Source organism: Saimiri boliviensis (genome assembly GCF_048565385.1).
Source record: "Saimiri boliviensis isolate mSaiBol1 chromosome 3 unlocalized genomic scaffold, mSaiBol1.pri SUPER_3_unloc_1, whole genome shotgun sequence".
In the NCBI taxonomy this organism is placed as follows: domain Eukaryota; kingdom Metazoa; phylum Chordata; class Mammalia; order Primates; family Cebidae; genus Saimiri; species Saimiri boliviensis.
This window is the reverse complement of record NW_027412492.1, coordinates 119053-146732: the sequence shown is the minus strand read 5'-3', so window position 1 is coordinate 146732 and position 27680 is coordinate 119053. Positions and strand designations below refer to the sequence as shown.

The 27680-nt window shown below is 43.9% G+C and overlaps 1 pseudogene; it reads left to right on the top strand.

Annotated features, from left to right (window-relative positions):
- The first annotated feature begins 6583 nt into the window (after positions 1-6583).
- Positions 6584-17237, top strand: LOC101054369 (uncharacterized; annotated as a pseudogene).
- The last annotated feature ends 10443 nt before the right edge of the window (positions 17238-27680 follow it).

The following is a 27680-nucleotide window of genomic DNA, read 5'->3' as shown; positions in this document are numbered from 1 at the left end:
TATCCTCCTTCTTTGACCTCCCAAAGTGCTGGGATGGCAGCCATAGCTCCCAGCCAGTCTTTTATTATTCATAATGAGCCCCTTTGGATCCACTGGATGTATGTTAATGAGGTGGGTTAAGTTGGGGCCCTGGGGTAGCCTGAGGATAGGGCTGCTCAGCAGAAGACCAAGTGATTAGTACTTGCAGCAGAATGGTGGGGGCACCTGGAAAATAAACTTTATACAAACTCTTGAAGAATGTCATAGCAGGAGTGGAGATTCGTGAACACTTTGAAGTGCCAGGAGATGGACAACCCAGAGAGGGAATGGACCTATATTTATCTATTTAAGGTGATACTTACCCTGTATCTATACTTTGAAATGGTTCCTTTAGTGATTTAGTTTAAGATATAGATACAATGATAAGATGTATGATTCCTGCATTAAGATGATTTGGGGAAAGTAGAAAGAGCATGATCTTGATAAAATAAAATTGACTATAATAATTATTGAAACTGTGTAATGGATCTCTGGGGGTTGCAGGAATCTATTACACAATTATGTCTCTCTTTCTGCATGTGGGGACTTTTCCATAATATCTCAAAAATTAAACTGAGATTATATAGCATCCTATGAATTATTGTGTCAATCCTGCATGGGAAAAATTCAACACTGATCAAATTTAGTCCAGATATAAAGCCTAATGATGCCGCACACCCATACACACACTAGAATGATAGAGACAGGTGTGTTTCTCACATGCCGGGGTGTTGCAAGAGAGCACAGAGGCCTGTATGTGATGTAGAAATGGGCTATGAGAGCAGAGAAAGAAGACAGGTTGGATGTTTTCTTGAGGTTAAGATCTGGTCAGGGTGAAGGATCACTTGCTCAGGATGACATTGTGTGGTTTGAATATCTGTCCTGCACTGCAGGAGGGAGTACCTGGGCTTTCTCAGCAGATTGCCCCGATGTGAGGCCCAAGAAAAGAATGAAGGAGTGAAGATTAAAAGTTATCAAGGGTGAAAAACTATACAAACAGATTTCTTTTTTTTTTTTTTTTTTTTTTGAGACGGAGTTTCACTCTTGTTACCCAGGCTGGAGTGCAATGGCGCGATCTCAGCTCACCGCAACCTCCGCCTCCTGGGTTCAGGCAATTCTCCAGCCTCAGCCTCCTGAGTAGCTGGGATTACAGGCACACACCACCATGCCCAGCTAATTTTTTGTAATTTTAGTAGAGACGAGGTTTCACCATGTTGACCAGGGTGGTCTCGATCTCTTGACCTCTTGATCCACCCGCCTCGGCCTCCCAAAGTGCTGGGATTACAGGCTTGAGCCACCGCGCCCGGCTTTTTTTGAGACGGAGTTTCGCTCTTGTTACGCAGGCTGGAGTGCAATGGCGTGATCTCGGCTCACCGCAACCTCCGCCTCCTGGACTCAGGCAATTCTCCTGCCTCAGCCTCCTGAGTAGCTGGGATTACAGGCACACGGCACCATGCCCAGCTAATTTTTTTTGTATTTTTAGAAGAGACGGGGTTTCACCATGTTGACCAGGATGGTCTTGATCTCTCGATCTCGTGATCCACCCGCCTCGGCCTCCCAAAGTGCTGAGATTACAGGCTTGAGCCACCGCGCCCGGCCTACAAACAGATTTCAACTATGTTTTAGGATCCTCCCCATCCCAAGGTTTAACAGTTGATTATATGCACTATGTTTTATTTTCTTAAATTTGAACTTGTTTGAGTAAGCCTTTATGGTGCTCAATGAAGCCGACAGCTTAATCTAGTAAGGGAAGTATAGCTCCATTGAATGCCTTCTTTAGGAACCCAGCATTGCGTGTTCTGTGAAGTGAAATGAGTCCTTGGTCCCTCTCAATAATGGCTGGAACTACAAACGAATTCCAAATTCTGCTGCAGCTTTGTATTGTGGCCTTAGCGTATATGAAGATATAAATGACCTCGAGTTAGATTTTGGATATTTGTGAGGCAAGAATTATTCACTCTGAAGCAGGTCACTGAGGTCATGGCCCCATAGTTAGTAAAACTGTGCATATTGGGCAAACTGTTGGTCAGGGGCTCCAATTCTGAGAAGTTTCATCCTTTGACTGACCCTGGAGTCCTGTTGCTTATTACGGATGTCCTGATTAGTTAATAAAAACTCGTAAATCCCTACTGAGCTCATCACACATGACAATGGTTATGTCATCCTTACAGTGTATAGCCCTCCTCTGCTGTTTCTCATTTGATCCTGAGGCAGGGGGTAGGAAGGAGGTTCTCTCGGTAGCTGACGGGCTAAGAGGGCAGTGATCTCCTAAACGTGTGACATAAAGCAGAGACTAAGAACGAGACAGGCAGGCTACACATTCCTGCAGAACAAATACAGCAGAGGGCCTGCATCTGGCTCCATGATGTCACAAGGATTCCTCCTACACCTGTGCTGAGCTAGCGGGGTGCTGCTTCTAGAATCCAAGGCATGCTGAGCAACTGAGTACGGACAGTCACAGGCTCAGTGCCTGTGAGAGCCTGATGTACTGCAAGTTAGAGCCTGTAAGCCTTTTGTGGAGGGGGCACCACTGAAGATGGGTGGATTTGGAACTAACAGCGTAAGTGACCTTAAGCAAAATTTATAAATGATCAATGTGTTTCCTCCAAAATCCAAAAGGGTTAAAGGTTTTGGCTTACTTTTACATTGCGGGCATTGAGAGGTTTAATAGCGGTTTCCCCACAGTGTCAGAGATGGAGTGGCTTTCATTTAAAAAATAATTTTCAGTCATTTAATCAAATAAGGGACTTGCACCGTGTAGGGGTAATGACCCATTCCCTTTGTGCAAACTACTTTGTGAGTATTTTCGTGGCCTGCCTGAATGAGTGTTTCAAATGGATTACCACGGAGGAGAATGTCATCAGCGTAAATCATACCTGCAGTTCTGGAAGACATTGAAGGAAGTTGAGATCTTCCCTGCAAAGTTTGTGTGCAAAGGCAAGACTGCCGAGGTGCCCACGGTTGGTGGGTTGAGGTGCATAAAATTCCTTTGAGGTAAAGGGAAAGCATGGCCAGGAAGCTGTTGAAATAAGCCTGAAAAAACCTAGCCAAATCTGTAGTGGCCTGATATTTACCATTTGCTGACTGGATGGAGTAAGCCACGTCAGTAACATTGCGAGAGATCACCCCATTAAAGCTGGCATCAATTCACTCTGAGATGTCATAATTCTTTCAAAATAGAAGAGCAGAGAAAATTGCAGTTGAATCCAGAAACAGTGGGATAATCACTCCTAGGTCTTGCATCATGGATTTCAATATTTGAATATCCTATTTTAACTAATATTTAGTCATATTATCTTTTTTCACTGGGGTCAGGAACATCCATTGAATCCCGTTTTGTGAAGCTATTAAAAATGCAAAAGACTGAATTTAATTGCACATTACTTACTGTATCTGTTTATTTTCTCTGTATATATCATTCCAGTGTGTGCTCTCATCTTGGAACATTTAGGGAAACCAGTGATTCTCATGGTTAAGACAAAGGATAACTCTTTTACCTCCATTTTATGTTTAGTAACATCATTAAGGTAATAGAGGATTCATCATTTGTTTTTCTTTTTATTTATTTCTTTATTTTTGTAATGGAGTTTCTCTCTTGTTGCCCAGGCTGGAGTACAATGGCGCGTTCTCAGCTCGCAGTAACTCTGCCTCCTGGGTTCAAGGTATTATCGTGCCTCAACCTCCCAAGTATGTGGAACAACAAGCATGTGCCAGCCAGCTCAGCTAATTTTGTATTTTTAGTAGAGATGGGATTTCCCTGTGTTGGTCAGGTTGGTCTCAAACTCCTGACCTCAGGTGAGCCACCCGTTTCAGCCTCCCCAAGTGCTGGGATGGAGAAACCCCGTCACTACTAAAAATACAAAATTAGCTGGGCTTGAGCCACTGTAGCTGGCCAGATTCATCATTTAAAATCAGAGGGATCCTTGGTTAACTAACTGAAGGCAAAAGATTAAATATATGAAAGTTTTCCAATTGGTGCATTTTAACAGATGTTCATGTTCAATTATCATCCAAGTTACAGGGAAAGAAAAGTCAACCATCACCTTTTAATCTTTTGTGTAGATTCTTTCGGTAAATTTTGTGTTTTCAACAGAAGTTGAAACTTAGGAACTTCTCTTACGAGTTTTTTTGTTTGTTTTTTGTCCTCTCCTTATACCTTGAATTTGGTTGCATTTTTCTTGCTTTTTATTCTGCATTTATTTGACTTTCCTGTCCATTATTTTTTTCTTTTTTCTTTGTTTAGACATTCAGTACACTTTACAGGTTGTTTCTTTTAAGGTGACTATGTTTGACAAGACATAGTAGTCATTTGAGGTGATGATTGTCTATGACAATACTAATTGTAGCAGGTTGTGAAGAAGGTTCAACAGAGAAATGAGGCATGCATTTATGTAAAAGTGTCAGTGAAAGTATACCCGCAGGATGTGTTTTTTACATTATAAAATACACAGCGATATGTCTGGACTGAAATTCATGACTCTGGGAGATATAAAAAGTGACCTGAATGCATATTCCTGCTCTTAAATACCAAAATATTTCTAAATTACTGACTAAGTCATATAAATCTCTGAAAGAGCCTCAGCTGAAGTCAGTAAAAGCAGCACAAAGCAGCGGAGCTGAAGGTGCAGGCTTGTGATGGGGCGCAGAGCCAGTGAGCAGAGCAGAGCAAGAACAGAAATTCCCTGACAGTGGTGGCCAACGTCTGGGTAATCCTGCTCACAATGGCCTCTCTAGGGCTCAGTTTGCATAGATAGGGTGGACCCTCCCTGACAATTTGTTTTAGTGTTGAGACCGCTAATGCCACACACTCCAAGATTGTGAGAACTGGGCTCTCCTTCCTGTAGTGAGGTTTATGGGGAGAGCAGCGGATCTACAGAGTTGATCCAAAAATGACTTGAGAGAGCAGGGACAGGACACTAGTTTGGGGCTGTGACGGTGGTCATGGGTGGGGCTGCTGAAAGGGTTCTCCACTACCTGGGGCAGAGCCTGTCACCTGCAGCAACAGAGGACACACCCAGACTTTCTCATCGGCTTCTTCAGGTGCGCAGAAGGGAAGAGAGAAAAGAGAGTCCCCCCAAAATATCTAGAGTCAATCATAAACATGGAATCAGAGGCTTTATTACAAATGTCCTCCAACAACACAGGAGGAAAAGACAGCCACATGCAAAGGGTTCTCTGAGGAGCCCATCACTGGTCTATGACAATACTGATTGTGACAGCTTGGGAAGAAGAGTGAACAGAGAAATAAGGCATAAGCTTTTCTGTAAACTTATCAGTGAAAGTGTACACATGTGATCTGGTTTTTAAATTATAAAATGAAACCTGTCCCAACTCATAGTCCAGAAAAACGCCTATTTGCTGGACTTCTGTATTCGTTGTACTGCATGAACCACAGAATTGCCGAATTTCCCAGCACCCCATCCGTGGGGTTGGCGATCTCAGACCATCTGTGGGAAACGATTCTTCACACACACCAAGGGACGATGCACCTGTGCCTCTCACTTCCACGTGCCAAAAGTGTCTCCCAGCATCAAAGCCCTCACAGCTCCGGACAGCTGGGTAAAAACTCAATGACTCAGGATTGTCGATAAAGCCTGGATGCATCCTACTAAATATCACACTCTTTCTGTCTCTTGAGATAGTAAGACTAGGGTGGGCTGTTTCCGGGTCTAGCGTCAAATCTTCCTGAAATGTGCTCATCATTCTTTGGAGGCCAAAATAATGCGGAGGGAGCCGAAAGCTCTTCTTCTTGAATTCATGTGAGCAGACTGCAGGGGCTTTCAGGTTTTCACAGGTGTTGTAGATGTTCTCAATACCTGTCAGCACATCCAGGTCTCCCTGAAAACACTTCTCCGTTACTTCATTTAACAGATTTTGTAGTACAAATAAATGGTCTGAAATTTGTCTTTGGTTTTCAGTGAGTTTTTCCTCAGCATCGTTCTCTTCAACAAGTAAAGAGTCACAAATTACATCATGTTCCTTTACCAAGGAAACCTTAATTTCTTCAAATTCAGAGTGTAATTCCTTCCTCCATATTTCCATCTTCCTTTTCTCATTGAAAGATTTCAAAATCGTGGCTTCACGTCGCATCTTGGCGTCTTCAATTTTCTCCTTTAGTGGCTGAATGCAGCTTTTGAGCCTTCTCCTGTTTCTGGCTGCAGCTTGCTCAATGGGCAGCAGGGAGTGGTGCTGGTGGTCAGAGGAGACCCTGCACTGGGGACACAACAGCTCCAGGTCCTTCTCACAGAACAGGGACAGACGCTGCCAGTGCTTCCCACACAGGGGCTCCTCCTCCTGCCGTTTGCTCTTCCTCGTCATGTCGGGAAGCTGCTGAACCATATCAGTCATGTGGCGAAATTGGGTGTTGCTCCTGAGGGTCCCTTCGGGGCAGTGGTGGAGGCACACGGGGCAGGGGAAGATGTCCCGTAGGTCTTCCCAGCGCTGGTGGATGCAGGAGCGGCAGAAGTTGTGCCCACAATGAGTGGTGACTGGGTCCTTGAGGTAACCCAGGCAGATGGGGCAGCTGGCCTCTGCTTGGAGCTCAGCTAGGATCGCTGCGAAGGCCATGGTGCAGAGAGGGATCTGCGTGGGGAGACTCCCTTCAGAAGGTGTGATCCTCTGGGAAGGAGGGAAGGTGAGAAGCTGGCGCCTCCTCTGAGTTCTCTCCCGCAAGCACTTCACAGGCCTGAGTCTGTTTCTCTCCCTTTGGCTCTAGAAGCAGCTCCCACGGGAGGGAGAACCCAGGGCACCGGCTGATCCCTTGGCACCAGATCCTCCTTTACTCAAATTCAAGCTGGGCTCTTTCGTGGTCTTTCTCAGAAAAAGCCACAGTTCCAAGAGGCAATGGAAACTAATTACCACGGAAAGTACTCCAGAGTTTGAGACTTTCAACAGAACAGAAGGCAGTTGTCTTCAACAAAAGGAGAAAAAAGAATAAGATCTATTAAGGCAATGAAGGACATGTATATCCATGAAAACAAATGTCTAAATAATTTTTTCTTATTTCTGTGTAAACCCTTCTATTATACAGACATTTTTTTATACAATAAAATCTATTGAGATAGAGGAAATCTCATATATATTCTTTAGTTACGATTTCTGATAAGGATATTACAATCTTAATATTTAAAACAGACTCTATATTTTAGACATTCATAGTGCAATATTTAACCTTAAGATTATATGTGATCCTAGGTTTGCCACACAACATTACAAAGTATAGAAATTGGGATATCAATTTTTAGTGGATACACAGTGTTTGTTGTGGTAATTTTGCTACTACATTATACACTTTAGATGTTCTCCAGTAGAAAACATTATTGAAAAGGCTGACAGTCTGGACAACATGACCACACCGAATTCTATGAAAAAAATACAAAAATTAGCCAGTCCTAGTGGCCCATACCTGCAGTCCAAACTTCTAGGGAGGCTCAGATAAGAGGATCATTTGAGCCTGTGAGGTTGACGTTGCAGTGATGCTTAGTGTACCACCAGACTGGAGCCTAGGCAACAGAGCAAGATTGTGTCTTAGATAAAAGAAAATTAAATGAAAAGCTGAGCTTTCTTGTCTCTGTGTCACTGTCTCCAAGTTAGACCAGCTTCTCCCTTACTCTCTTTTTTGAAGCCCATCTTCCACTTCTGCTACATCTCAAAGCTGTAAAATCCCTTGTGAGTTGGGCATGGTGGCTCACCCTTGTAATCCTATCACACTGGCAAGCAAAGGTAGGCAGATCACCGGAGGTCAGAAGTTTGAGACCAGCCTGGTCAACATGGTGAAACCCCCTCTCTACTAAAAATACAAAACTTTGCCGGGCACGGTGGCTCAAGCCTGTAATCCCAGCACTTTGGGGGGCCGAGGCAGGTGGATCACGAGGTCGAGAGATCGAGACCATCCTGGTCAACATGGTGAAACCCTGTCTCTACTAAAAATACAAAAAATTAGCTGGGCATGATGGGGCATGCCTGCAATCCCAGGTACTCAGGAGGCTGAGGCAGGAGAATTGCTTGAACCCAGGAGGCAGAGGTTGCGGTGAGCCGAGATCGCGCCATTGCACTCCAGCCTGGGTAACAAGAGCGAAACTCCGTCTCAAAAAAAAAAAAAAAAAAAAAAAAAACTTCACTGGGAGTGGTGGCGGCCCAGCTACTTGGATGTCTGAGGCAGGAGAATCACTTAAATCCAGGGAGCGGTGGTTGTAATGAGCTGAGAGAGTGCTATTGTGTTCCAGCCCGGGCAGCAAGAATGAAACTCTATCTCAATAAAAAATGAATAAATAAACAAAAATAAATAAATTGTAGCCAGGTGCAGTGGCTCACTCCTGTAATTCCAACACTTACAGAGGCAGATGCGGGCAGATCACAAGGTCAAGAGATCGAGACCACCTTGGTCAACATGGGGAAACAGAGTGTCTATTAAAAATACAGAAGTTAGCTGGGTGTTGTGGTGGGAGCCTATAGTCCCAGCTATTTGGGAGGCTGAGGCAGGAGAATCGCTTAAGCTCAAGAGAGGGAGGCTGCAGTGAGCTGAGATTGTGCCACTGTACTCAGCAAAGCAGCAAAGTGAGACCCTATCTCAAAAAATAAATAAATAAATAAATAAAAGCCCTGTGTCTTCCTCTCCCTTCTTCATCCTTTACAAAAGTCTCTCCACAGTCTTTTGTTTGCTTGTTTGTTTTTGATACAGAGTTTCACTCTTGTTACCCAGGCTGGAGTGCAATGGCAGGATCTCGGCTCACCGCAGCCTCCGCCACCTGAGTTTAAGCAATTCTCCTGCCTCAGCCTCCTGAGTAGCTGGGGCTGCAGGCAGGCCCCACCATGCCCAGCTAATTTTTGTATTTTTAGTAGAGACAGGGTTTCACCCTGTTGACCAGGCTGGTCTCGATCTCTCGACCTCCTGATCCACCCACCTCAGCCTCCCAAAGTGCTGGGATTACAGGCGTCAGCCACCGCGCCCGGCCCTACACAGTCTTTTTCTAATCCCATTTCATCTGACTTTCAGGTCTGACTCCTCTAGGGCCACACAAATCTCTAATATATTTCACACAGATGAAATATATTAGTGGCAAGAGCAAGGCCAGGCATTTTGGTTTCCGGTTCTCATATTTGGGGTCACTGATCAGAAGCACGACTGGCCCTTCCCCCTCACTGCCAACTATCGTATTCTCCTCCGACCTCACCTATATTATCCGCTCCACTGGCCAGGTGTCTGCAAAGGAAATTTCCTAAGCACTTCCTCAATGCAGCGTCCTTTCCCACCCCAGTTAGGGGAGTTCTCCAATTTTCATCCTCATAGACTGTGATGGGAAGTCCTCCCAGTGTCACTCCATTTGCAGCCTGAGCCTCCGACGTCTCTCCCAAACCCTAACCCCACCCAAGGTGTCTGCTCCTTCCCTGAGTCCCTGCTCACCTGCACTTGTTGTTCGAGGGGTGCTCTCCTGACGCCAAATCTCCACTTGGGTCCAGGCTCTGTGAGCGCTCCGGAGCTGCCTTTAAATGTCCAGATGGGAGGGGTGGTTCCCTCAGCACCACTGCCGACTAAGAATGGCTGCTCCTGTCTTCGCAGGTCAGTCGTGTCCTTCTTGGTCTAGGTCAGAACAGGCAACACAGCACAGCCTCTCTGTTCCCCTGAGAGTTCTGAATCTGGCGCCTTCAGAGTTTGTAAACCTGTGGAGAGTTTCCTTTCTGTTTCCCTATTGGACAGAATGCGGATGAAATTAGCCTTTGGCCAATGACATGCTCCGATGAACATTTTCCACCTTCTTGTCTGATTGCATTTTAAGCCTGGAACGTGGGGTGGGTGGGGAGAACAGGAGGACATTAAAAGTGGAAGATTGGATTTATCTGTCTCTCACTAGTCGGTTGAAACTCCTCTAACTTAATCAGTGATTAGGTTCTGGGTTAATTAAATATTGGTAATATTTGTTGGCTAGCGTTGACCTTTTCCTTCTCAGGCAGTTTTAATTTTTTTGTGCCTTGAAGGCTGTGCTTCCAGAGTCAGTCCTTGCCTTTGTTTTCTGGATTCCCAAACTCATTCCAGAGTTTTCCGCATCCACAGGCTCAGACATGGAAGACAGACTGCTGGTGGAAATACCTATTCTTATTTATTTATTTGTTGAGACGGAGTCTTTCTCTGTTGCAAGGCCGGAATGCAACGGCATGATCTTCGCTTACTGCAACCTCCACCTCCTGGATTCGGGCAATTTTCCTTCATCAGCCTCCAAGTAGCTGGGACTATAGGCATGTGCCACTGTGCCCAGCTAATATTTTTATTTTTAGTAGAGATGGTATTTCACCATATTGGCCTGGATGTTCTCCACCTTTTGACCTCATGATCCTCCTGTGGAGGTAGCGGTGAGCCGAGATGGCACCACTGCACTACAACATGGGCGCAGAGCAAGACTCGGTCTCAATAAATAAATACATACATAAGCAAATAAATAAACATTCAAAATTCTGGATGAAATTTTTAGGACCCAATTTTAAACATTCAACTATGTACTATCATTCTGGAATTGGATTCTGAAAACTGCTACCTCCTTATTTCCTTAGATAAGAGTGATCACAAAATAATTGAGTACAAAAAAGTGACTGGAAATATTCTTAACAGCCTGATTGGGTAGGAGTCTCAGTTGTTCCTTTTGCTATATATGCGATGTTGGGTTTATTATCTACAAAGTGGGAATAAGGTTCTTACGTTACAGTATGTAATGTGGACTAACTTGTTAGGTGCTTGGCCTGCTACTGCCAGCTGCTCTTACTTTTCCACATGATGGACGCTAAGATACGTGCTTTATGCAAACACTTATTAAATTATAACCACCCCTTCAAATGGCAATTATTGTCCCCAGTATGCAAACAGAAAATCAAGCTGTGAATGTTTCTATTTCTAAAATTTAAAATCTTTATTTTCTTTATTATATAGCCAATGTGTTCAGATTACAGGCATGAGTCACCCGTCTGGACTGTGAATTGTTCAGCAACATGTCTGAGGTTCAGAGCCACATTCTTTTTCACCAGGTTCCCAGAATGCCCCATCTCCATCTATGTCTTCAATTTTTTTTGAGATAGAGTTTCACTCTTGTCACCCAGGTGGAGTGCAAAGGTGCAATCTCGGCTCACTTCAACCTCTGCCTCCCAGATTCAAGTGATTCTCCATCCTCAGCCTCCTGAGTAGCTGTGATTACAGGTGACTGACCATGGTGGCTGGCTAATTTTTGTATTTTTAGCATAGAAGGGGTTTCACCATGTTGGCCAGGCTGGTCTTGAATTCCTGACCTCATGTGATCCACCCATCTCAACCTCCCAAAGTGCTGGGATGACAGGCATGAGCCACTGCTCCTGACCGAATGGTTGTGGTTTTAATCAGTAGTAATGCCATAGAGGTTGGGGCTGGAAAAGGCCCCTTATAGGAACAGGGTCTCAGAGGAAATCTTAGGTCCACATTGTGTTACCCTAAAGTCTGCCTAATTTTGCAAATAGTCCATTTGTTAAACGATACTGAAATCACCATATTTGAATGTGCTTTTCTGTTTAAACCCTGGCTGAACCCAAGGCAAAGAATCACGGAAAGTCCTGCTTCTGCACCAATCTAGGGCGAGAGCGAGCATCTACTTAATATAGTGTAGGTAATAGAGTGGCCACAGGAGGAGTCTAGCAGATAATGTGCAATGGGCAATAGCAGTAGCATGCCATCCTTGCAAAATCTTATTATTTATTTATAATTTTGTGGTTAAAATTTATGATGTATTCTTGCATCACAGGAATTCCTTCTATTATGTTAATATTTGGCTTTGTGTTCAGCTTTAGCCAAATGTTAACTATAACATTCAGCCACTTAGCATTTGACTGAAATGTGAATTATTTGTACTCCAGTTGTATTTGTATTATATATATGTACATGTAAATATATAGAGAGTGTGTTGTGTTCAGTATGATATGGTGAAAATGCACAGATCAACTTAGTGACTGTGGATGGATGTCCTAGAGGGTGGAGGCAGGATTGTTTCACTTTCTACTTCAACACAGTTCTCAATTTGAAAATATATCTGCAAGGCACTGTGGCTCACACCTGTAATCCTAGCACTTTGGGAGGCTGAGGTGGGCAGATCATGAGGTCAGGAGTTCAAGACCAGTCTGATCAACATGATGAAACCCTGTCTCTACTTAATATGTAAAACTTAGCTGGATGTGGTGGCACTTGCCTGTATTCTCAGCTACTCGGGAGGCTAAGGCAGGAGAATCTCTTCTCTTGACCTCGAGAGGCATTGGTAATGGTGAGCCAAGATTGCCCATATATATATATTTATTTAAACCAGTGTGCATTAGTATAAGAAAGAGAAACCATATATATATAAACCATATATATATACACCATATATATATATATATGTGTATATATATACACCATGTATATATATATTTAAACCAGTGTGCATTTGTATAAGAAAGAGACATGAATATTTTGGGGAAAAAGACCCTAAGATATAGAATTATCCATTCATGTGTTTTTTTTTTTTTTTGAAAGAACCAGCTATATGTAATTTATGCTTATCACATATGTATAGACACAAAAATAACTCTGGATGAGGTAATTATGAATGATATACTTTTATTCATGAGTAATTTATGTATTTTAAAGTATTTGCCTAATCATCATGTAACAAAAAATTTATAGTATTAGCTTGGTGCAAAAGTAATGATGGTTTTTGTCATTAAAGTAATGGCAGAAACTGCAATTACCTTTGTACCCACCTGATAATATTAACAAATATTTGTGTATTTAGGAAACAGTTTACTTGCATTCCTAGTTAAATGTTATTGCTCATGTTATACATGAAACCAGTATTCAAGGATGTATTTTTTTCAGTGTTGCTGAGCTGGTACATAAAATCTATTGGGATTAAATATAAAATCTATTGGCATTAAACAAAAGCCGCACTTACAAGTCTCTGCAAAACAAGCTCTTCTTTACTTCAGAATTTTTTTTGGCCAGGTGTGGTGGCTCACGCCTGTAATCCCAGCACTTTGGGAGGCCAAAATGTGGGGATCACCTGAGGTCAGGAATTCTAGATCAGCCTAGACAGCATGGTGCAACCCGACTTCTATTAAAAATACAAAAATTAGCCTGCTGTGGTGGCAGCTGCCTGTAATCCCAGGTACTCTGGAAGCTGAGGCAGGAGAATCACTTCAACCTGGGAGACAGAGGTTGCAGTGAGCCAAGATGGTACTACTGAACCCCAGCCTGAGTGACAGAGCCAGACTGAGCCTCAAAAAAAAAAATATATATATATATATTTCAACTACATAAGCATCTTAGATGCCTGATTGTTTAATCGAGCCATTCTGAGACATGTTCTGAGATCTTCCTGAGAATGAAACAAAAGATTTTAGAGCCAGGCCCTCAGCTTGATTTTTAGATTATACCTACCTGGCAGTGCCCTAATATTGAGATTCGCCTAGAAGCTGTTTTAACTTTAGAGTCATTTGCAATCTGAAAACGCTAAGAACCTGCAAAATCAGCAAGTCCTGGCTTCATTAGCCTCTCTGTCCCTGCTCCCATTTTGCTTTAAGTAACATGAAGCAGCCAGGCAGCACCTTGGCTGAATAGGGTTCATTTTTGAAAACAATGAGACGTTGCAGGTATGACAGTGTAGAACTTTCAAAACGGTCACTGCAGCTTCCACTTTACTTTCTATTGGATGGATTACTCTGGGGGAACCCAGCGACCATGTCATGAGTCAGATATTGAAGAGTGGCTTAGCTGGTCCGTTCTGGCTCAGGGTCTCTCATAAGGTTGCAATCAACTTGTTGTCTGGGGCTGCGCTTATCTAAAGGCTGGCTGCGGCTGGAAGATTCACTTCCAGGGTGGCTCACTCACGGGCTGGCATTTGGTTTTGGAGACTTCGGGTCCTCCATACATAGGACTCTCCACAGGCTGCCTTCTTCTATTCATTTTCTCTGCTTTACTGTTTCTCTCTTTCATTTCCTTTGCAGGTTAAGATAGCCTGGTGCCAAGACAGCCCCCAAAGATCACAGCTAACTCAAACATAGTTGAAGCTGTGTTACCAGTTCTAGCAGCAAAATTAACGCAGACACAATGTGTGTTATTTCCTGCCTGGCATGTTGGACCAGACCAACACAATTTTCTCTCACTCTCTTCCATATATTTCCATAATCTTTTTATTTTTTCATACTTTTAGATTTAGAGCAAAATTGCAACAGTACTACAGAGTTCCCATGTATCCTGTACCCAGGCTTTTCTGTTGTTAGCATCTTCCATGACTTTAGCACATTGTCACAACCAGTTATCCCATCCTGGTACATAATTAACTATAAACTGCATTTTTCATTCGGATAATATTAATGTTTCCCTAATGTCCTCTTCCTGTGCCAGGATGTCATCTACTATGCCACATTGCATTAAGTCATCATGCAGCCTTAGCTTCCTCTGGTCTGTGTCAGTTTCTCAGACTTCTATTCTGATGATCCTAACAGTTTTGAGGAATACAGAGGAGGCATTTTTGTAAAATGTACCTTCGTTTTAGTTTGTCATGTTATCGTGATGGTTAGACTAAGGTTACCCACATAGAAAAGAAGACTCCAGAGGGGCAGTGTTATCCTTATCACCTCACATTAAGGGTACCTGTTATCAACATGACATATCACTGTTGACATGAGCCTTGATAACCTAAATAAGGGAATGTTTGCAGGGAGCAAGTGACTAAACTCTTTGGGAGCATATCACAGTGCTCTCTCTACCTCTGCTACAAAGCCTGTGATGGTGTGTCACAAGGTCACAGTACACGGGTCTCAGAGTCATTCAACAGAGCTGAAGATCCAGTATTGGAAAGGGAAAGAAAAAAGCATAAATTCTGTGTTTCTAAAGCCATTGAGATGTCAGAGTTTACTTGCGACAGCAGTGTAGGATAGTTAAATTTCACTAAAAAGCACTTTCATATGGTATTTTGCTCAATTAAAGAGATAAGAAATAGTAAAGCAAAATGAATACACACACAAAACCCAAAAGAAGAGACAACTAAATGTATAGAAGTAGAACAAAGTATATATATATACAGATTTATGTCGAGATCTTTCTTTAAAGTGCGAGAGAATAACAGATCAAATGCCACTCATTATTTCATTTATTACAGGTGATTCTCTAGTTACAATGAGGTTTTATTTCAATAAACTTATAGTATAGTGGATTTTTTTTTTTTTGAGACAGAGTCTCCTTCTATCACCCAAGCTGAAGTGTTGTGACCCAGTCACAGCTCACTACAACCTCCACCTCCCAGGTACAAGCAAGTCTCCTGCCTCAGCCTCCTGAGTAGCTGGGATTATAGATGTGCACCACCACATGCAGCTAATTGTTCTATTTTTGGTAGAGATGGGGTTTCAACATGTTGGTCAGACTGGTTGAGAACTCCTGACCTGGTGATCTACCCCTTCGGCCTTCCAAAGTGCTGGGATTAGAGGTGTGAGGCACCGGGCCTGGCCAGTGGAAAATTTTAAGTCAAAAACGCATGACAACACAGCATGTGGTCCCTGAATTATAAGCTTCAAGTTATAATTTTTTGACTTTACAATGGTGCAAAGGCATATGAATTCAGTAGAAACTGTAACCACATCAGAAGTCTTAAGAAGCTCCTCGACTTTCATTGTGGTTATGTCCTGATAAAGCTGTCACAAAGTTGAAAAATTGTTAAGCAGAACTGTAAGTCAAAGGCCATCTGTAAGGGTTTTTAAAAATGTGATTTACTTTCTTTATATGCTTTTTTTCTAATTTTATAAATTTTTTTTGTTAATTTTGTAAGTGATCTTTGCATATAAATCAAACATCTATGCAACTGGGTGGGGTGGTGATCAGTGATTTTTGTAGTCTTATGCTTAAAGCATAAGTGTGCAATACTGTCATCAACATTCTCTTCAAAGCCTGCATAGGACAGTACCTTATAAACAAGTGACTGTACAATTCAGGAAAGAGGAATGGTAGGATGAATTAAAATAGCATAGATGGAAATGTTTTCTAGAAAACAGAAATGGCAAGTTACATTGAGATGTGACTTCTGGCAGCAAATAATTTTATGAATCCCTTTTGAAGTTGATAAAGTATTTAGAGTACCTAAAGAATATCTCTATTTCTATTGAATTTTACCCACTTCTTGTAGATGTGCACAGACTGAAACTGAGGGTTATAGCCTGCCCTTCACCCACAGAACATATTCTCTGCACATACAAGATAAGCCACAATCAGTTGCTTTGGAGATCTGGACAGCCTATTACATATGAACTTAGTTATCTCTAAGAAATGAAGTTCTCCCCAGAGCTCAAGACATCATATGTGGTTTGGCAGGTGGTTTACTGCACAAATTCACATAAACAAGGGGGCAAATTGGTGACAAAATTTGTACTAGGTTCCCAAGTCATGGTCACTGATGCTGGTCTGTGCCACACAAAAGATCAATGTTTGCAAAATAATGATATGCTAGTGGTAACAGCAGTACCAGGTCTCAATCCAGCTCGACTTCCAGCTCAAGATCCAGCAGTGGCTCCAGCAATTCCTCAGCATCCAGCCACTCAGGAAGCTCCAGCATCCCACAGCTCCAGCATCTCCTCTGGCTCTCCAAGTTATTCTTGAGGCAGACACAACTACAGGAGGCGATTCCACACCAAGTCCAAACCACCTAAAAGAGGTGAAAGGAGAGGAAAAGGCGAAGCCCATCCCCTAAGCCCACCAAAGTGCACACTGGGAGACTCACCAGGAATGTGACCAAGAATCACATCAGGGAGATATTTTCCATCTACAGGAAAATTAAAACGATTGACATGCTCATAGATAGGGTACATCCCCATCTGTCAAAAGGCTCTGTATACATAGAGTTTGAGAATCTAGATGAAGTTGAGAAGGCGCTGGAGCACATGGACAGAGGACAAACAGATGGCCAGGAGAGATTACTGACACAGCTGTGCTGGCCCCCCGGGTCTAAGCCATCCCCAAGGTGAGTCTGCCCTCCCAGGAGAATGCACAGGTCTCCCTCACAGATGAGGAGAAGGTCCTGCTCCCCAAGGCCCAGGTCCCCTCTGTGCTGGTGATCACTATCCCCAGGCCAACACCGTCACAGGAGCGGCTCCAGCTCCACCTCCTCCCAATAGATAAGCAGACCACCGAAGCTCTCACCCCTGTAATTTATACCCCACCCAGCTCAGTTTTCTCACTTTTCTAGCCAAAGGGAGATCAGTAGGAAAGCAAACCCCTCACTCAGGCAGACATTGTAGGCAGCGGTCAGCACCCCTCTACTGGTTGAGGTCTGGTTGTGGAAGTGCTATGGGTTTGTGTTGTGTCTGTCAAGATGCCCTCCGGTTTTCTGTCTAGAAAGCTTAACCATTTTTAAGAGTCAGTCCAGTGGCAGAGCCAACAGGGACAAGTGAGGCTGTGGGGGTGATGTGACCTTGCCTGTGTTGAAGAACACTTTTCCTTTCCCTGGTGACCTGGGATGGTGGCCAGGCCATGCCCTTGCTGTTGCTGGGCAGTGTCCTTTTGGAAAGGAAGCATCCTGGGCTTTAGAGCAGCTGCCTGCCAACCCTGTTAGGCCCGGCCTCTTAAAGCCTCTTCTGATTTCAAGGGTCAGACATCCCCTAAGAGCCTCTTACCCATGGTAGCTGCTGTGCACGGTTCTGTCTGTCTGTGCACCCATGCACACACCCTACCCCACCACCCTACTCGGAAACTGGCCAGTGAGTTGAGAGTCAGCTCTGCGGGTTCATCCGGCAGCCCCGGTTCTGCCTGCCCTTCATGAGGGTCTTTCAGGATACCTTGGCAACATGTACACCAATTTTTTTTTCTTTTTTTCATTTATTGTGTTGCCAGTACTATAAAACCTCTGTTAGAGTTTTATAACTTTGTAGCGTTTTAGATGGCATTGTTTTTGTACTTCGTTGTGTAGAGTAGAAGAATTGTGTTGAATAAATGCACGATTGAAATGCAAAAAAAAAAAAAAAAAAAAAAAGGTGGGGAGATTTTTGTGAACTCTGAAAAAGGGAGAGAAAGGCAATTTTAGAGCTTTGAATTGTAGCAGAAGTGAAAGATGAGGCTCAAAACAGAAAGTAAGAGAGAAGCTGGTCTGGCTTGGAGACAGTGACACAGAGACCACTGGCTTTTGGAGCCTGAAAACTCTGGAATGAGTTTGGGAATTCAGAAAGCAGGTGAGGACTGACTCTGGAAACACTTCCATTAAGGGACAAAATAATTAAAACTGTCAGAGAAAGAGGAGGCCAACACTAGCCAAAAAATCCTACATCTTTCTGCCTGAGAAAAATCCGATGAAAATATTCTCAAATTTCAATTAACCCAGGAACAAATCACTGCTTAAGTTAGAGGAGTTTGAGTGGACTAGTGAGAAAGAGAAATCCAATCATCCACCTTTAATCTCCTGTTCGCCCCACCCACCCCACCTCTTAGCCTGAAAATAAAATCTGAGAAGTTGGAAAAATACCAATCATAGCCTGTCATTGACCAGACGCTAATCGTATCAGTAGTCTGTCCAATAGGAAAACAGAAAGGAAAGTCTCCACAGGCTTAGAAGCTCTGGAGGCGCCAGATTCAGAAATCTCAGGTGAACAGGGAGGTTGTGCTGTGTTGCCTGTTCTCACCTGGATCAAGAAGGTCGCCACTGACCTGCCAGGGCAGGAGAAGCCCTTCTTACCACCTCGGCAGTGCTGCTGAGGGAACCACCCCTCACATCAGGAAATTTAAGGGCAGCTCCGGAATACTCACAGATCCTGGACACAAGTGGAGATTTGGCGTTAGGAGAGCACCCCTCCAACCACGAGTGCCGGTGAGCAGGGACTGAGGGAAGGAGCAGGCGCCTTGGGTGGATTTAGCGGTTGGGGGAGACCTCGGAGGCTCAGGCTGCAAATGGAGCGGCCCCGTGAGGGCTTCTGCTCACAGTCCGTGAGGACGAAAATACGAATACTCCCCTAACCAGGGTGGAGTAGGAGGCTACTTTGAGGAATCGCTTAGGAAATTCCCTTGGCAAACACCTGGCCAGTGGAGTGGATAATGCAGGCAAGGTCAGAGCGGGATGGAGCAGATGGGAGCAAGGGAGAAGGGGCAGCTGTGCTTGCGTCAGTGACCCCAAGATATGAGAGCTCGAAACCGTAGCGCCTGCCTTGCTCTTGCCGTTTATTCGATTTTTCTGAACTTGGAAGATTTGTGTGACCCTGGAGGAGTCAGGCCTGGAAGCCAGATAGAGTTGGAGTAGAAAAAGAATGTAGAGAAATTTGTGTGAACTGTGAAGAAGGGGTAGGAAGGCAGAGAGGATTTCAGAGCTTTGAGATGTGGCAGAAGTGACAGATGAGGCTCAAAAAGAGGGTAAGTGAGGCAGGCTGATCACAAGGTCAGGCCGATCAAAAGCCCTGGCCAATATAGTGAAACCCCATCTCTACTAAAAATACAATAATAATAATAATAATAGTAAATAAATAAATAAAAATAAAAAATAAAAAATAAAGAAAAAAGAAAAGAAAAGCCCGGCACGGTGGTATTCGCGGATAGTCCCAGCTACTTGGGAGGCTGAGGCAGGAGAATTGCTTGAAACCAGGAGGTGGAAGTTACCGTGAGCCAAGATCGTGCCACTGCACTCCAGCCTGGGGCAACAGAGCAAGACTCTGTCTCAAACAACAACAAAAAAAAAAAAACAAAAGTTAGGAGAGAAGCTGGTCTGGCTTGGAGACAGTGACACAGAGATCACTGGTTTTTGGAGGCTAAAAACTCTGCAATGAGTTTGAGGATCCAGAAAACAGTAAAGGGCTGACTGGAAACTCTTCCATGAAGGGTCAAAAACAATTGAAACTGCCTGAGAGGAATCAGGCCAACACTAGCTAAAAAGTTCTATATCTGCCTTCGTGAGAAAAACAGGATGAAAATATTCCCAATTTTGAATTAACTCAGAACAGAATCCCTGATTAGGTTAGAGGAGATTCAGTGGACTGTTGAGACAGTGAAATCCAATTTTCCACTTTTAATGCCCACCGACCCCCATCCTAGGTAGAAAATGCAATCAGAGAAGGTGGGAAATGGTCATCAGAGCCTGTCATTGGCCAGATGCTAATTACATCTGGAGTCTGTCCAATAAGGAAACAGAAGGGAAGCTTTCCACAGGCTTATAAACTCTGAAGGCACCGGATTCAGAACTCTCAGGTGAACAGAGAGGCTATGCTGTGTTGCCTGTTCTGAGCTAGAAAAAGAAAGAAAGGCGTAAGCAGCCATTCTTAGTAGGCAGTGGCGCTGAGGGAACCACCCCCACATCAGGAAATTTGAGGGCAGTTACAGAATATTCACAGAGCCTGGATCCAAGTGGAGATTTGCATCGGAAGAGTGCCCTTCAGATCACAAGTGCAGGTGAGCAGGAACTCAGGGAAGGAGCAGGCGCCTTAGGAGAGGTTAGAGGTTTAGGGAGACCTCGGACGCTCAGCCTGTGCATGGAGCAATTCTGCGAGGGCTTCCACTCAGTCCGTGTGAGGATGAAACTGAATAAACTCCCCTAACCAGGGTGGAATAGGACACTGCACTGAGGAAGAGATTAGGAAATTCACTCTGCAGGCCCCTGCCCAGTGGAGCGGATAATGTAGGTGAGGTCAGAGGAGAATGCAGTAGTTGGCAGTGGTGGGGGTGGGGGGCAGTTGTGCTTGTGCTCGCCGACCCCAAAATATGAGAACACAAAACCATAATGCCTGGCCTTGCTCTTGCCACTAATTTGGTTCATCTGAACTTGGGAGATTGGCGTGGCCATAGAGGAGTCGGACCTGGAAGCCAGACGAAGTTGGAGTAGAAAGAGAATGTGGAGAGATTTGTGTGAAATGTCAAGAAGAGAGGAAGACACAGGGATATTTATGTATTTTTATTTTTATTTTTTATTTTATTTTATTTTATTTTATTTTATTTTTGAGACGGAGTTTCGCTCTTGTTACCCAGGCTGGAGTGCAATGGCAAGATCTCGGCTCACCGCAGCCTCCGCCTCCTGGGTTCAGGCAATTCTCATGCCTCAGCCTCCTGAGTAGCTGGGATTACAGGCACGCACCACCATGCCCAGCTAATTTTTTGTATTTTTAGTAGAGACGGGGTTTCACCATGTTGATCAGGATGGGCTCGATCTCTTGACCTTGTGATCCACCCGCCTCAGCCTCCCAAAGTGCTGGGATTACAGGCTTGAGCCACCGTGCCCGGCTATGTATTTTTATTTTTACTTTTGAGACAGAGTTTCACTCTTGTTGCCCAGGCCAGAGTGGAATGGTGCTGTTGTGCTCACTGCAACCTCTGCTTCCTGGGTTCAAGTAATCCTCCTGCCTCAGACTCCCAAGTGCTGGGATTACAGGCACCCACCAACATATCCAGCTATTTTTTGTATTTTTAGTATAGATGGGATGAAACCTCATCTATATGTTGACCAGGCTGGTCTCAAACTTCTGACCTCAGGTGATACGCCCACCTGGGCCTGAAAAGAATGATTACACGTGAGCAAGGCCAGGCATTATGTGAGCCACCATGCATGGCCCACAAGAGATTTTAGAAATCCAAGATGTAGCAAAAGTGAAAGGTGAGGCTTATAAAAGAGAGTAAGAGAGGAGCTGGTCTGGCTTGGAGACAGTGACACAGAGACAATAAGGCTCAGCTTTTATTTTATTTTATTTGAGACGGGATCATGCTCTGATCCCTAGGCTAGATTCCAGTGACACAATGACCGCTCACTGCAGCCTCACCTTACAGGCTCAATTGATCCTCCTACCTGAACTTCCTAGTAGCTTGAAGTACAGGTGAACCACTAAGCCTAGCTCATTTGTGTATTTTTTTGATAGAATGCATTGTCACTGTGTTGTCAGGGCTGTGAGCCTTTTCAGTAATGTTTTCTACTGGAGAACATCTAAAGTGTATAATGTAGTAGTAAAATTACCACAACAAACACTGTGTATCCACTAAAAATTGATATCTCAATTCCTATACCTTGCAATGCTGTGTGGCAAATCCAGGATCACATATAATCTTAAGGGTAAATATTGCACTATGAATGTCTAAAATATAGAGTCTGTTTTAAATATTAAGATCATAATATCTTTATCAGAAATCGTAACTAAAGAATACATATGAGATTTCCTCTATCTCAATAGACTTTAGTGTTAGAAGGGTTTATACAGAAATAAGAAAAATTATTTAGGCATTTGTTTTCATGGATATACATGTCCTTCATTGCCTTAATAGATCTTATTCTTTTCTCTCCTTTTGTTGAAGACAACTGCCTTCTGTTCTGTTGAAAGTCTCAAACTCTGGAGTACTTTCCGCGGTAATTAGTTTCCACTGCCTCTTGGAACTGTGGCTTTTTCTGAGAAAGACCACGAAAGAGCCCAGCTTGAATTTGAGTAAAGGAGGATCTGGTGCCAAGGGATCAGCCGGTGCCCTGGGCCCTCCCTCCCGCGGGAGCTGCTTCTAGAGCCAAAGGGAAAGAAACAGACTCAGGCCTGTGAAGTGCTTACGGGAGAGAACTCAGAGGAGGCACCAGCTTCTCACCTTCCCTCCTTCCCGGAGGATCACACCTTCTGAAGGGAGTCTCCCCACGCAGATCCCTCTCTGCACCATGGCCTTCGCAGCGATCCTAGCTGAGCTCCAAGCAGAGGCCAGCTGCCCCATCTGCCTGGGTTACCTCAAGGACCCAGTCACCACTCATTGTGGGCACAACTTCTGCCGCTCCTGCATCCACCAGCGCTGGGAAGACCTATGGGACATCTTCCCCTGCCCCGTGTGCCTCCACCACTGCCCCCAAGAGACCCTCAGGAGCAACACCCAATTTCGCCACATGACTGATATGGTTCAGCAGCTTCCCGCCATGAGGAGGAAGAGGAAACGGCAGCAGGAGGAGCCCCTGAGTGGGAAGCACTGGCAGCGTCTGTCCCTGTTCTGTGAGAAGGACCTGGAGCTGTTGTGTCCCCAGTGCAGGGTCTCCTCTGACCACCAGCACCACCCCCTGCTGCCCATTGAGCAAGCTGCAGCCAGATACAGGAGAAGGCTCAAAAGCTGCATTCAGCCACTAAAGGAGAAAATTGAAGACGCCAAGATGCGACGTGAAGCCACGATTTTGAAATCTTTCAATGAGAAAAGGAAGATGGAAATATGGAGGAAGGAATTACACTCTGAATTTGAAGAAATTAAGGTTTCCTTGGTAAAGAAACATGATGTAATTTGTGACTCTTTACTTGTTGAAGAGAACGATGCTGAGGAAAAACTCACTGAAAACCAAAGACAAATTTCAGACCATTTATTTGTACTACAAAATCTGTTAAATGAAGTAACGGAGAAGTGTTTTCAGGGAGACCTGGATGTGCTGACAGGTATTGAGAACATCTACAACACCTGTGAAAACCTGAAAGCCCCTGCAGTCTGCTCACATGAATTCAAGAAGAAGAGCTTTCGGCTCCCTCCGCATTATTTTGGCCTCCAAAGAATGATGAGCACATTTCAGGAAGATTTGACGCTAGACCCGGAAACAGCCCACCCTAGTCTTACTATCTCAAGAGACAGAAAGAGTGTGATATTTAGTAGGATGCATCCAGGCTTTATCGACAATCCTCACTCATTGAGTTTTTACCTAGCTGTCCGGAGCTGTGAGGGCTTTGATGCTGGGAGACACTTTTGGCACGTGGAAGTGAGAGGCACAGGTGCATGGACCCTTGGTGTGTGTGAAGAATCGTTTCTGAGAGATTGTCTGACATCGCCAACCCCACGGATGGGGTGCTGGGAAATTCGGCAATTCTGTGGTTCATGCAGTACATGGAATACTGAAGTCCAGCAAATAGGCGTTTTTCTGGACTATGAGTTGGGACAGGTTTCATTTTATAATTTAAAAACCAGATCACATGTGTACACTTTCACTGATAAGTTTACAGAAAAGCTTATGCCTTATTTCTCTGTTCACTCTTCTTCGCAAGCTGTCACAATCAGTATTGTCATAGACCAGTGATGGGCTCCTTAGAGAGCCCTTTGCCTGTGGCTGTCTTTTCTTCCTGTGTTGTTGGAGGGCATTTGTAATAAAGCCTCTGATTCCATGTTTATGTTGGACTCTAGATATTTTGGGGGGACTCACTCTCCTCTCTTCCCTTCTGCGCACCTGGAGAAGCCGATGAGAAAGTCTGGGTGCGTCCTCTGTTGCTGCAGGTGACAGGCTCAGCCCCAGGTAGTGGAGAACCCTTTCAGCAGCCCCACCCCTGAGCACCATCACAGCCGCAAACTAGTCTCCTGTCCTTGCTCTCTCAAGTCATTTTTGGATCAACTCTGTAGATCCGCTGCTCTCCCCATAAACCTCACTACAGGAAGGAGAGCCCATTTCTCACAATCTTGGAGTGTGTGGCATTAGCGGTCTCAACACTAAAACAAATTGTCAGGGAGGGTCCACCCTATCTATGCAAACTGAGCCCTAGAGAGGCCATTGTGAGCAGGATCACCCAGATGTTGGCCACCACTGTCAGGGAATTTCTGTTCTTGCTCTGCTCTGCTCACTGCTCTGCGCCCCATGACAAGCCTGCACCTTCAACTCCGCTGCTTTGTGCAGACTTCAGCTGAGGCTCTTTCAGAGATTTATATGACTTAGTCAGTAATGAAGAAATATTTTGGTGTTTAAGAGCAGGAATATACACTCAGGTCCCTTTTAATGTCTCCCTGAGTCATGCATTTCAGTCCAGACCTATTGCTATCTCTTTTATAATTTAAAAAACACATCCTGCGGGTATACTTTCACTGACACCATTACAGAAATGCATGCCTTATTTCTCTGTTGAACCTTCTTCACAACCTGCTACAATTAGTATTGTCATAGACAATAATTACCTTAAATGACTACTATGTCTTGTCAAACATAGTCACCTTAAAAGAAACAACCTGTACGGCCGGGCGCGGTGGCTCAAGCTTGTAATCCCAGCACTTTGGGAGGCCGAGGCGGGTGGATCACTAGGTCGAGAGATCGAGACCATCCTGGTCAACATGGTGAAACCCCGTCTCTACTAAAAATACAAAATTAGCTGGCCATGGTGGCACGTGCCTGTAATCCCAGCTACTCAGGAGGCTGAGGCAGGAGAATTGACTGAACCCAGGAGGTGGAGGTTGCAGTGAGCCGAGATCGCGCCGTTGCACTCCAGCCTGGGTAACAAGAGCAAAATTCCGTCTCAAAAAAAAAAAAAAGAAACAACCTGTAAAGTGTACTGAATGTCTGAAAAAAAAAAAAAAAAAAGAACAAAGAATAATGGACAGGAAAGTCAGATAAATGAAGAATAAAAAGCAATAAAAATGTAACCAAATTCGAGGTACAAGGAGAGGACAGAAAACAAACAAAACCCTCTCACAGAAGTTCCTAATTTGCAATTTCCAGTTAAAAATACAAAATTTACCAAAAGAATCTAGACAAAAGATTAAAAGGTAATGGTTGCAATTTCAATTATTACTTGAAATTTACAATCACTTATGTGTTAATCCATTTTGTTCTGATTGGAGAGAATACCTGAGATTTGGTAACTTATAAAGAGAAATTAATTTCTCACAGTTTGAGAAGTCGGAAAATTCAAGATCAAGGCAGTGACACGTTTAGTGTCTTGGAGGCGGGGTTTGTCTCTGCTTCCAAGATGGTGCTTTTATGCTGCAGCCTCTGGAAGGCTAAACACCGTTTCTCACTTGGCTAAAGAGCAGAGGCGGAGCTGCCAAGTGCAGTGGCTCATGCCTGTAATGCCAGCACTTTGGAAGGCCTAAGCAGGCAGATCCCTTGAGGCCAGTAGTTAAAGATCAACTTGACCAACATGGCAAAATCCTGTCTACACCAAAAGCACAAATATTAGCAGGGCATGGTGGCATGTAGCTGTAGTCCCAGTTGCTTGGGAGACTGCAGTGAAAGGATCACTTGAGCCCCAGAGGCAGAGATGGCAGTGAGTCAAGATTGTGTCGTTGCACTCCAACCTGGGTGACAAACAAGATTCTGTCTCAAAGAAAAGAAATAGAGAGCAGTGTGGGGACATATACTCTCAAAAGCTCTTTCTTAGCCTGGCACGAATCCTTTCATTGGGGGAGGACTTGCCACCTAAACACCTCCCATTAGGTTCCACCTCTCAGCACTGTTGCATGGGTGATTGTTTATAACACATGAGGTTTGTGGAGACACACAAGTAATAGCATTTGAGACTCATATTCATAAGAGCAGATGGCTAATTAAAACCCTAGAAATATCTTTGCTGCTTCTGCTGCTGTCTATGCCTGTGTTACAGCAAATATTCTGATATTCAGAATTATGGAGAGGAGATGGCTGGGAACCGTGTCTCCTACCTGTAATGATCACTTGAGCCCAGGTCTTTGAGACCAACCTGGGCAACATAGTGTGACCTTGTCTCAAAAGGAAAAAAATGAAACATAAAAACATAAAAAAGGAAAACAAAGAAAAAAAAGAAAAAGAATTATGGGGAGAAGCCAGTGAAGCATGTGGCTCATCGAAGTAGGCAATTTCAATCAAACATACAACCAGGATTCCTAAACTCTGTAACCCTCCAGTGCCCATAGAATTGTGATGGTACTGAGATACAGCTGTTTGGAGTAAGAAACTTCAAAATATAATCACCTTAAAAGGAACACCTCCTTCAATGTATTAAGTGTCTACAAAAAAAAAAAAAGAGAAAAAATAATAAACTCCTGCTGATCAATCTAGATAATGAAAAAAATGGACATAAAAAGTCAGGGAAATTTATAAAAAGACAAAGAAAAGTTAAACTATAGATTCAAGGAGAAGACCAAAAAAAAAAAAAAAAAAAAAAAAATTGGAACAGAAGTTTCTAATTTGCAACTTCCAGTTAAAAATACAAAATTTACCAAAAGAATCTACACAAAAAGTTAAAAGGTAATGGTTGACCTTTCTTTCTCTGTAACTTAGATGATGATTGAACGTAACCATCTGTTAAAAGGCATCAGTTGGAAAAAAAAAAAAAATTAAAAAAAAAAAAAAATAAGGCCGGGCGCGGTGGCTCAAGCCTGTAATCCCAGCACTTTGGGAGGCCGAGGAGGGTGGATCACGACGTCGAGAGATCGAGACCTTCCGGGTCAACATGGTGAAACCCCGTCTCTACTAAAAATACAAAAAATTAGCTGGGCATGGTGGTGCGTGCCTGTAATCCCAGCTACTCAGGAGGCGGAGGCAGGAGAATTGCCTGAACCCAGGAGGCGGAGGTTGCAGTGAGCCAAGATCGTGCCATTGCACTCCAGCCTGGGTAACAAGAGTGAAACTCTGTCTAAAAAAAAAAAAAAAAAAAAAAAAAAAAAAAAAAAAAAATTAAAATGCATCAATTGGAAAACTTTTTTGCCTTTAATTAGGTAACCGGATCCCTCTGATTTTAAATGATGAATCCGGCCAGGCATGGTGGCTCATGCCTGTTACCTCAGCACTTCGAGAGGCTGAGGCAGGTGGATCACCTGAGGTCAGGAGTTTGAGAACAATATGACCAACATGGAGAAACCCCATCTCTACTAAAAATACAAAATTATCCTGGCCTGATGGCATATGCCTGTAGTCCCAGCTACTTGGGAGGCTGAGGAAGGAGAATCCCTTGAACCAAGGAGGTGGAGGTTTGGTGAGCTGAGTACACACCATTGCACT